This window comes from Artemia franciscana, unplaced genomic scaffold (assembly GCF_032884065.1).
Source record: "Artemia franciscana unplaced genomic scaffold, ASM3288406v1 Scaffold_1704, whole genome shotgun sequence".
NCBI classification, from domain to species: Eukaryota; Metazoa; Arthropoda; class Branchiopoda; order Anostraca; family Artemiidae; genus Artemia; species Artemia franciscana.
Window position 1 is genome coordinate 53788 of NW_027062925.1, and position 12070 is coordinate 65857.

Below are 12070 nucleotides of genomic sequence, written 5' to 3' on the forward strand. Positions count from 1 at the left end.
AATTCGTAACAAGTTTATTAGCACGGGTCCCCAGTGGGGTTTTTGGAGCAGTGGCGTCAATGGGGTATTATGAGCAGGCCTAGTGGGGTTATACCACTTGCCACCCCCAAAGGCTGGCTCTGCTTAATACTTTCTTATGAAAACAAGATATTCTCAGCAGTTACACATATGACTCAAATCTTACGAATTTATTTTATCAAGCGCCTAAAATTTCACCAATGGCCTTGCGATATAAATGTCTTCAAATCGTCATCTAGGCATGCGGACTTAAAAACAATAAAATGAAAAACAGTTTTTCCTTTCAACTGAAATCAAGGAGTAACATTACAACTTAAAACGAACAGAAATTGCTACGTTTACGAGGGGTCGCCCCACCTCACTCCCTCACTATTTATGCTAAAGTTTTTGAATTTTTAAAAAGCTAATTGTTCTAATTAAACAGATCTTGTGTTTCAGGAGTCATTCTTAAGTAATTGGAGCAAAAAGTCAAACTTCGGCGAAAAGAGCAGGGTATTGAGGAGGGGTAGCCCCCTCTAAATCATTCTTTACAAAACTTTCCACCATAATAATTAGCTCCCTATAAAAGGTCTTCAAGATAAATGGGAGCCATGATGCACGCTATCCCCCCCCCCCCAAAAAAAAAAGCAATTCCGTAAATTCTCCAAACTTTTATAATTACTCATAAAATACTTTACGTCTCTCCCATATTCCCAACAAAGGGCGCAAGCAGACCAGCCTCCCGGACCATTTTCATCACAAGAATCCAAGTGTGCCCTAGGCTATGGCATAAAATTAACAAACACCTACAACCAACACCTTAGCACGCTCCACGGTAGGTTCAGTATCAACTAAAACTCCTCTCAATACATTACTTTAATCTGGTTATAAAATCATAAGCTACTTTAATCTTCTGGTGGTAAAGAACCAAATCCAACATGCCAAGGAAATCATTAGGTTTGCAATGGGGACCCTGATCATTATTTCATGCCCATGAGAAGACAGCTTCTTCCAGCGTGGCTTTAATCTGTTTTGGCCACCTCGCCTTTTTAGAAGATTTCAACAAGTTATTGTGAGCCGCCTTCACTAGACGATTATCAGGCAAATGTAATATCTGTAATAAAAATTTGATCATCTTGATAATGCTCTTATGACACAATTTTGGTAAACCCAGGTCACCTTTGAGAGCCAAACTGTTTCAAGCCCACTACTTTTTTAAAATACATACACTGTAGAGACTTCAATTGTCTCATTGTAGTGGCCCCCCACAATAAAATCATGAAGCGCTCCCAAAAACCTAATAGGGTGAAGATAGACTGAAACTGAAAATTGTCAACAAATTGCTTTAAGCCTTAAATATTCTAAAGAAATTTGGCTCCTCGTTACAAGGAGCATCATTAAATTAAGCTTTTCAATACTTTCATTACAGCTATGGCCAGGTCTCCCTCGTTAACCAGGTATGGGTTGAATGTTTAGTTTTATCGTTGGACGACTCTAAAGGTTCCAATTTGATCTGTAGTTGGTCTTTATCCCACAAGACCAAGATGTAAGCTGGTACGCGTACACATTCCGAGGGAGAAGGTTGGGCGGTGCTTTCGGTAGCAATGGCACACCCTATGTGATAGTAAGACTTTATTTGTAGTTTTTCTATTGAACGGCTCTAGTTTAGAAGAGAAGATTCCCACAATGCATTAGATTTAATTTTATTCATGATAAAAAACAAAAAAGGTACTGATACTGGGTGCTTGTGAAGCGAACATTAAGCCAAATCTTCCTTTAGTAATGAAGCATTCTGAATAAACTGGAGCATTGCGAATAGAGCATCTGCATGTGATTGTATTTGAATCCAAAGTAGTCTATACTGTTGTCCTGTGATTGTGTTTAAGCACCATCTATAACTTAAATCACTGGATAACAGTTAATAGACCTGAAAGAAAACAAAAAAATGCCTCAATGGTAACCGAAACTCTAAAAAATGGAATTTAAAAAAAATTTTAAAAATGGAACCTCAAAAGAATTATATTTTTATGCTGATTTTAAATATATAAGTTTCATCAAGTTCAATCTTAGCCATCAAAAGTTATGAGCCTGAGAAAATTTGTCTTATTTTAGAAAATAGCAGGGAACATCCCTTAAAAGTCATTAAATGTTAACGAAAATGACACCGTCAAATTCAGTGTATCAGAGAACCCTACTGCAGGAGTTTCAAGCTCCTATCTACAAAAATGTGGCCCTAGAATGTCACAGGAGGACTAATTCTAACGGAAATTAAAATTTATAGTGCCCTTTTTAAGTAACAGAAAATATTAGGTCTAAGTTACAAACTTTGACGATTGTTTACATATAGTAAGGGTTATTGGGAAGTGTACAGTCGTTTCCAGGGGGAATTTTTTGTGTTGTGGGGGAGGGAGTTAACGTGGGAGGATCTCTGCATGGAAGAGTTTGTCATGAGAGAAGAGAATTTCCATGAAGGGGCTGCAGGATTTTCTAGCATTAATTAAAAAAAATGACAAAAGAAAATTCAGATGAAAGTAAGGAGCAGCATTAAAACCTAAGAAGTACGGAAATTATTATGTAAATAAGGGGGTTCATCTCCTCCATGATACTTTGCTCTTTATGCTAAAGTATTTTTAGTAATTTTAACTATTTATTGTACGGCCTTTGTGATTCACGGGTCATTATTAAAGAATTGGGACAACATTTAAGCTTTAGTGAAAAGAGCGAGGTAGTGACGAGGGGGCAAACCCTTCATATTGCAAACCGTTCATTACACAAGTTAATTCGTAAGTAACGTATATTTTATTACTAACAAAAACGTTCGTAAAAAAAGTTCTAGTTGCCTTTTTAAGTAATCAAAAATTGGAGGGCAACTAGGCCTCCTCCTCCTCCACCTTTTTTTTTTTTTATCAAAATCGTCTGATCAAAACTGTGAAAAAAACCGTTTAGCAAAAAAACCGTTTAGCCTCGCTCTTTACGCTAAAGTTTTCTATTGATTTAAAAAGTAGAGTTGTAAGAAAGAGTCAAACTTTAGCGCAAAGAGCCAGGTGTTGAGAAGGGGACAACCCCTTTCATATATGGAATAATTTCTGATCGTTTAAATGTCGCTCCTTACTTGCAGTTACAAAAACCTGTTTTTTTTAATTTAATAAATAGCTGAGTCAAACTCAAAACGAGCAAAAATTAAATCTAATAAGCCTAATCTGAGGTTTATACCATAAAATTCCGTAAATTCTGTTCCATAGAAACCTAACATGCCCCCAAGGCACAACTTACAGCCCTATCCCCAGGAACGCATAGGCTCAGCCTGTGGGGTGGGGGAGGGAGTACAAAAGAACAATTTAAGGCTGGTATTTTTAACTTGGGGGGATGGGGCTTCTGTCTGAATCCCTTTCTTCTGTCAAAAGGAACACCCTGCCTCAAAGTTAAAGTGACACCCTCCTGTGGTATACCTGAGGTAGACAAAGGCTGGGGAAAAACCCAGAATTTGTAGGTGTACCTCAAACGAATCAAATTGTGCATTTTATTTTTTTGCCTTAGGCGTTCGAAAAAAAACAACAGGAAAAGATCTAAGGGTAGAAGGAATAAAACAAAGTAGATTTTTAGGTCGCTTCCTATCATTTTCAAGGGAGAGGGCTTTTATTTTATTCCCCTCCCACAGCACAAACGGTATAGCCACTTCCAAAATCAATCCCAGCACACAAGCTTGAGTCACACAGAGACTGGGAGGGAAAGCTGTATTTGGAAGTGTGCTGTAACTAGATCAAATTGTGCATAATTGTTTTCCTTCGATGTTTTAAAAAGCCATAAAAAAAACAAGGGCAGCTATAGAAGACTTTTAAGACAACTCTAAAACATCAATTTTACCCTATATTTCCTGACAAGCACCATACTGTATCCAATATCAATCACCACGTTTGGCCCTTTGGGGCTTGTGATAGTATTTTTTTTTTTAAATAAACATCTTATCTTGCCACATTTTTTTTACAGCAATTTTGCAACACTTGCCATACCCAATTTTTTCTATCTTAACACTACCATAGCCTAGATAGTTGAAGACATCTGAATTAAAAAAAGTTTGATTATTTGAAAAAGCCTTAGTTAAGTAATGACAGTCTGTAAACATACTAATTAATATGCAACATCGACTTTAATATGTTTACAATAAAAGCTTAAGGAAGAAGAAACAAGAGCTAAGAGCTCATATGGCACTTGTGACGAGGCGAGAAGAGCTAAGAGCCAAGAGATCATATGGTATGAGCTCTAACAATATTCTATGAATCAATAGATTGATTTAAAAAGAAAAATAAGAGGCTTAATGCAGGTCAAGATTTAAAATAAGAGCTCTGAGTCACAAAGTCCTTCTAAATATCAAAATTCATTAAGATCCGATCACCCACTCGTAAGTTATAAATACCTAATTTTTTCTAATTTTTCCTCTCCCTTTTGCCCTGCAGATGGTCGAATCTGGGAAAACGACTTTATCAAGTCAAATTGTGCAGCTCCCTGACACGCCTACCAATTTTCATCGCCCTAGCACGTCCAGAAGCACCGAACTCGCCAAATCACTGAACCCCTCCCCCCAGCTCCCCCAAAGAGAGCGAATCCAGCACGATTCTGTCAATCACGTATCAAGGACATTTGTTTATTCTATCCACCAAGCTTCATCCCGATTCCTCCACTCCAAGTGTTTTTCCAAGATTTCCCCCTCCAACTCCCCCCAATGTCAAAAGATCTGGTCGGGATTTGAAATAAGAGCTCTGAGACATGAATTCCTTCTAAAAATCAAATTTCATTACGATCCCATCATCTATTCGTAAGATAAAAATACCCCAATTTTCATGTTTTCCAAGAATTCCGGTTTCCCCCTCCAACTCCCCCGAATGTCACAGGATCTGGTCGGAAATTGAAATTAAAACTTTAAAGCACAAGATCCTTCTAAATATCAAATTTTATTAAGATCTGGTCACCCTTTCGTAAGTTACAAAGATAGCAGATCCGGTTCAGTTATGTCAGTCACGTATCTTAGACAGGTTTCTATTCTTCCCATCCAGTTTCATCCTGATCTCACCGCTAAATTCGATAAGGACTATTGATAATGCCCTAATGCCAATTTCCATCAAAACGAACCTGAGCTGAATTGGACTTTAGCAAGAAAATATTTTGTATAAAAAGCATGAGCTATATTTTGATTAATCCTATATAGTTTCTAATAAGGTTCGAGTAGTATTTTGGGTTAGATTTTTAAAGTAACATACTAGAGCGTTTTCTTAAATAAGTTCGGAGACCAAGCAGGCAAAGCAAGACAATGCAAGGCAACAGGACAACAAAAGAAAAAAAAATTAGAATTCCAAGTACTGACCTTTCTTTATTATAGCTTTCTTAGGCAAAATTGGTTGAGTGGAAACAATTTTCAAATCCGCTTAGTTGCTAAGAAAAAAAAAAAAAAAAAAAAAAAAAAAAAATCAGAAGCGCGAAGTCTTCCTGAAAAAGCCTCATTGAAATCATGGCTCAAATAAGATTTTTTTTTTGCAAAATTATTATTTTCTTTTTTGCTGTGGATAGCTTCGTTTTTTTTTCCGTGTCCTTATTCTCCCGTATTGTCAAATAGAGACGATTCAGAAACTTACATATCTGTACGATATTTTTACATATTATTTCTCCTTATTTGAGTTCCAGCAATTTCAATTTAAGAAACTCATTTATCGACAGCATGAGAAAATATAAGAAAACGTGGTAGTTTGCAGCCAGTTGAAAAGCAGAATAAATTTCAAAAGCAAAGGCAATTTTCACATTCAGCCGTGTCTTCAATAAAGTTTTTCAGGCAAAGCTGGTGTACTTTTTTAATTTTTCAGGGCAACTAAAATGAAAAAGCCTTAACTAATTATGGTGTTTGAAATCGAAAAAGGAAAAATTATGAACTTGTATAAAGCTAATAGATTGGTATTATGTGAATTTTTTTTAGGTAATTGGGGGACCACTGTTAGTTGATGGGTTGAAAATTGAAATTTGGATTGAATCAAATCTTGAATGAGGGTATATTTGTTTCACGTCTACTGGACTGCCCTTCTAAAGAGCCTTTTGTCAGGCACTTGACAAGATCAGAAGAGTATTATATTGTAATGTATACTGTAAATACTTAGTTCAGTAGAAAAAAAAAAAAAAAAAAAAAAAAGAAGCAAGCAAGTTCTATGGACCTATCAAGATATAGCGGTAGTAGGCCTTAAAAATTTTGTCAAAGATTGAGCAAAGCACTAGGTATCAGTCAAGGGCCCTGTTGCTATATCAAGCATTGTTAACATTAAAGAGCTACAAAAAGAAAGTGGAACAAAACTTGAATTGGCTCTCACTACGTTTGTTACTAAAGAGAACCCGTCCATCAGCAATATGGACACCCCGCCAGAGATATTGAAACAACATGCACGATTCGTAAGGTGTTCAACTTATGGCGTGCTGACACCTTCCCTCCCCCAACGGCAAAAGAAAGTTTAACATTCTATTTTCCACTGATTTTATTTTCTTTGGCCAAATTGAATGGAAATTTGGCCAAAAATGGCCAAATTGAATGGAACTACAATTAGTGTTACAAGGACTGTAGACAGGCAGATACACAGAAGAAATGTCTCAGCCGAAAGCACAGAACAATTTTAAAGAATTAACTTATTCATCTTCTGGATTGAAAGTATAAAACTTTATAGAAGAACGTCTCTTAAAGCACAAGAATATTTTAAAAGGGTTTCGCTGTTTGCTTCACACTTATCCACAGAATAGTGAAGAATGTAAAGAGATGAAAGAGTCATTTTTGAAGTTGATCGAAAGTTATGAAGAAGATTTGAAAAACAACACCTTAAACGTTTAATAGCGGAAAGAAAAATTTGGCAAAAATTTCTCTAACGGAACAAGGCACACCATGTCAATGCAACTGATTTTCTAAATATTTGTGGCAAAGCAATCTCTTCGAACATCCATATCTTACTTAATATTTTAATCACTATACCTGTATCGACCAGCACAAAAGAGCTCTCCTTTTACACTTCGGAGAATCAAGACATACCTAAGAAACGTGACGTCTGAAAGTAGGCTAAATGGCTTTGCCAATCTCAATGTCCACAGGGAAATTCTAGTTGACACAGACAATGTATATATCCATACTGACGAAGACTCAATTTTATTTTGTAAGACAGCTAATATAGGAAGATTGTGTCGGAATGAAACGTAAAATCGTATTTAATCCGCTGGGTTTTATCAATCATTCTTATAGTCCCTACTCGAAACTTGCATCCAAAGAGCTAAAATAAACTTTAAGTAATGCCTTAAATTACCGATTTTACTGAGGATTTTTGAAGTTTTTTTGTTGATTAGCCCGCACTAGACATCACCACCCTTACTTACGCTAACTTACGTTCATTCTAAGCTTGCTTTCATTCACTCTTTTCATTTTTCTTCATTTTAAGTTTCCTTCTCTTATGGATTTCTGCTTGATTTATCAAAATTATTTTGCTCAAACTAAGAGTTTATGCAAAATCTTTTGGATTTTACTTTTTGTTTTTCGGTTGGTTTGAACTTTTTGCTTTTTATGCAAAACTTCCTGTTTTCAACAATATAATTCAAAAGAGGCCATTAACCATTTTTATTTTAAGGGCAGGTAATAATCTTGTCAACAGAAAAAAAAATCGGCTTATGTAATTTAAAATGCATTATGATGCAAATATTAAATATTAGTGGAGAAAACTTTCTTTCTGATTTTTTCAACTTTTATCATGACCACATTTATGGACAAGCAGGGCTTTACCGTATGCAAGGTGCAATACATTAAAAATGATTGGACTAATTGACAGTGTTTTCAGATCGACTCTGTTTTGTGGTAAAGAATTCTTTATACTTTTTTACTGATACTGACAAATGTCCTTAGAAATGGAGACACAACCTAGGTTTCCCGGTATCCACAGGTATATCTTGTGGAGACAGAAAAGTTATCTATTTCCAAGAGGGTCAGTTTCCAAAAATCAAAGACAGAGAGAACACACAAAAGATCAGTTAGTCAGTCAAAGATCGTGCAACACCCTGGTTTCATCTTTGGAGGTAAAACTATAAAGAATATTGATTAATCCCATCTCCTCAAAAATATATTTTCACCATCCATTCACGCGGTAGATATTCTCGAATGGGTTTGTTCCTTTTGGGCAAGAAAGCATGGTGAACTTAAACCTTCTATGGATACAATGCCATCCATCTCAATTATACTTCTCTGCAAACTTTACACAAAGCTTGTTCCCAAAAATGAATGTCCGTGTTCTGCAGAGCTCATAGAAAGCTGTTTATACTCCTCCAAAGGATTAATAATACGGCTTCTAGAGACATAACAGGGTGTCACTGGATTTTCTTCTGAGTACCCACCATTCTTACTAGCTATATACTAGTATCACCGTTACGGTAGATAAAGAAACACCTCACAAGGGATAGTCAATTCCTATGTTTCCTATATTTAAAAAAATACTACTGTTGCCAACAATCTATGAAAAGGGGTTGAGCCTTATATCTCGAATCGGCAAAAAATTGTTATAAAGGGTATTTTCAATTACAACAGCAGAAAGAACTTGTTTCCCAAAGAGCAAGCTTATGAAAAATGCTGTTGCACTTGATGCTATAAATAATTAACGCTTAATGCTATAACCTCTTTTGTTCTCGAGTTACTTTCGATTTACAATCAACTCAAAATCTATTATAACCAAATTTTCATGAGTTTTAGAGACCGAAAGCCTTAAGTAGAGGTCTCCCCCACAGTCAAAAGTATAGTGTCTTTTCAACAATTGACGGTTGAAAAGGCGTTTGATATATTTTTTTGCTAATCTTCAACATTTTGTAAAATGTCATAAAATATATGCCATATTTCCACGACCTTACTGCAAAGTTCTTTTGAAGGACGATAAAAATTCTTCTTCAATAATTTATTAGTTTCTTAAAAGTTTCCTCTAGGCTTCTCATACAAGCCTAGATACTCATGAAAACGCCCAAAGGTTTTTTGGGGTTAGGATGCTCATCCATAGACCAGAAGCTATCGTCAACGCAAAAGTACTGTATACACTGTTAATTGATTTAAAAATTCAATGCATGAAAACGATGCATTTTCGCGAAAGAAGACACAATTTTAGAGATCAGAGCGGGCATAAGTAGAATCCTCTAAGTTAACAATCTTAAACCAAACAGACTAAATTGAATGAAGAAATCCAACACAAAAAGAAACAGAAAAGGCCATTAATATGAGTTGGGCAACCCTCATTTAACTCCCCAAAACAATTAGTAGCATTGCCTCTTCAATGAATACGCAATATATTTTCAATTGAAATTATTCTTTACCCGATGGTCAATATATTCGAAAAAATGAATCATTTTAGTCATTTTGTGATTATTATTACTTCGCCATTAGTAAGCATATAGATACAGTAAACCCTGGCATTGGGGTTTTTGGACAAGCAAGATTCCCTTTCCTACTTTTATCAGGTTCAAACTATATATAAAAAAGTCCTAGCTACATTTTTTAAGTTTAGCATTAATCCGCAAATATAAAATGGCGAGCCCAAAATAGGTCTATCGAAACTGTTTTTGAAACATAACCACAATATCACTTTTCCTTCATGGCATCCCCTTCTTAAAAGGGGATGCTTAAAGGTAAAAGTATACAATAGTTGTTCGTGTATAGTAAGTGCTCTTCATAAATTGTTTTGATAAACATAGTTATGTATTTATTTTAATTTTCTCTATCTTGTACTCCGTCCCTATGAACTATCCCTAGCTCTAAGAACAACAAGCAGTTTGCAAGAATACAAAGAAACAATATTTTATTGATTAAATTTATATTAAAATATAAAATAAAAAAATGTTGTTGTATGTTGAGTCAGGAAGAGGTTCTTTGTCAGGAGCAGAGGCCACATAATTGCACAGCTTCAATGAGCAGTAAATTCGTTAGGTGAAGGATGAGCAAAAAATTGAAGCAAAATTGATTAAAAATTTTTTGAGGGTTCTATTTTTTGCGTAAAATATAAAAAGGGGAGCAAAAAAAAAATATACGCAAATTTTACTGAGATTCTATTTAACTTGAGGTTTAGAACCCTTTTTTTTTATTTAAACTTTAAAATTATAAGAAACCAGTTCTGCTGCACTGTCTTTTTATGTAAAAATAAGCGTCTATACACAAAAAGACGAATGCAACAGAGAACAGGCTTATACAGAGAAATTTACTTTCCGAAATTTACTGCCCAGCTACTTCATTATCTAGAAAAGAAAAGAAAAGTCAATCATTTGCAGACAATAGACAATATGTTTTTCCGAACTAAAAAATTTATAAAAGGATAAATTTTGAAGACTGGCTAAATACATTACAAGAGCGAAAACCTCAAGATGGTTGCGATGTCTGGTCAAGACCTTTTTTCTTCACATGTAATTATGCTTGCTATTAACAAATCCTTTTAGACTTTCCTGGAACATTTTGTGATATAGGAAAAGCACAGATACAAATGTGTTCCTTAAAACTGAATTAGTCAATACAAGATAAATACTAAATGTGAAAATGAGCACTACCTAAGGAGGGGCGGGGGTAGCATGGATTAGTTTTTGGCGGAAAAGAAATTTTCTGGGCAAAAACTTTCATGGGCAGATAAGGAATGATTTAAAAAATTAACATTTTCTAAGAGCCCCACGGAGATAAAACGATCGAAAAAGTGATGAAGAACTAGTATATTATACAATATATATATATATATATATATATATATATATATATATATATATATATATATATATATATATATATATATATGTCGCTAAGCGTATTTTACTTATTATCAATTCTGGTACCCCTTTTATTGAAATCCTTTGAAATCAAATTTAGTCAGGTCTTGGGGGATGGTGAGAAGGGTGGTGAACTATATGAGAGTCAGGAAGGTGTACTACGTGTAACAAGGTCGTAAGAAAGACGCATTTGCACTATCAAGAACGGCTCAGGAGCGACTAAGGCCCAGCGGCCACGGGGCAACTGTTTTGAGACTAGAATTGCTAACTGATTGCGCATGCAACTGTTGTGTGACCATGGCCTTGAGGAAGTGAGGTCCAACCCACGAGGCAATCCAGATGTTACTGGTTTCCAATCAGTCTAAAACCGGTTCCGAATGAGACCCCAGTCATGGTCACAGTTGCGTTGCAGTGCTGTCCCAGACATTTTCGGGAGCTACCGCGTTGATATTGTCCAATTATTTTGACTCTCAACATGTCAGACCAGGAATTAAACATGAAAGCAGACTAAAAGTAGACTAATATCATGATTGTCAAAATGGCTAGTATACAATAACTGAACAGCTAGGGGTTTTAAGTTTAAACTTTAAGGAGAAGGTTGAGAAGAAAATCGAACTGAATCATAAGAATATATGTGCATCCAGGTAGTCAAAAGAGCACATCTCCAATATCTTAGTAATTTCTAAGGGTATTAAGTTGAAACCTTCAATCATTGGTGAGGAGGGTGTCGAACAAAATCAAAGTATACTAATACACACCTAAGTAGTCGAAAAGGCGCGTCTGCAAAATATCAAGAGCGGCTAAGAGTATTTAGTAGACGCTTTCAGAGGATGCTGGGGGAGGATTCGAAACTAAATTGAAAAACACTATGTGCATCCATTTCGTCAAAATGATGAACCTATAATATAACAAGAATCGCTCAAAGTTGATATAATATAACAAGAATTGCTTCAAGTATAAAACTGAAACCTTCGGTGCATGTTGAGATAGATCCCGAACAAATTGTCAAAAGACAGTATCCGCAACATGTCACGAACAGCTTTTGATATCAAGTTTAACTTTCAAAGGAATGATCAGAGAGCAAATTGAATTCAACGATAAGGTACTTCCTGCATTCAGGTGGAAAAAAGGGCATATCAAAAATATCTCAGCAACTTCTTAGGGTATTAAGGCGACTTTCAGATAATTGTACAGATGGTACTGATCAAAATAAAAACGCACTATGTGCATCAAGGTTGCCAAAGACATATTGACAGTATCTCAGGAAGTTCCATGGACCACAGTAGAA

The 12070-nt window shown here is 35.5% G+C and overlaps 1 long non-coding RNA gene across 1 annotated transcript; it reads right to left on the bottom strand.

Annotated features, from left to right (window-relative positions):
• Positions 1-1675: 1675 nt before the first annotated feature.
• LOC136042670 (uncharacterized) lies at positions 1676-7133 on the bottom strand. Its single transcript, XR_010621380.1, has 3 exons — positions 7049-7133; positions 5357-5424; positions 1676-1924 (listed from the first exon to the last, which is right to left on the bottom strand). It is a non-coding gene; the product is annotated as an uncharacterized LOC136042670 (long non-coding RNA).
• Between the last annotated feature and the right edge of the window lie 4937 nt (positions 7134-12070).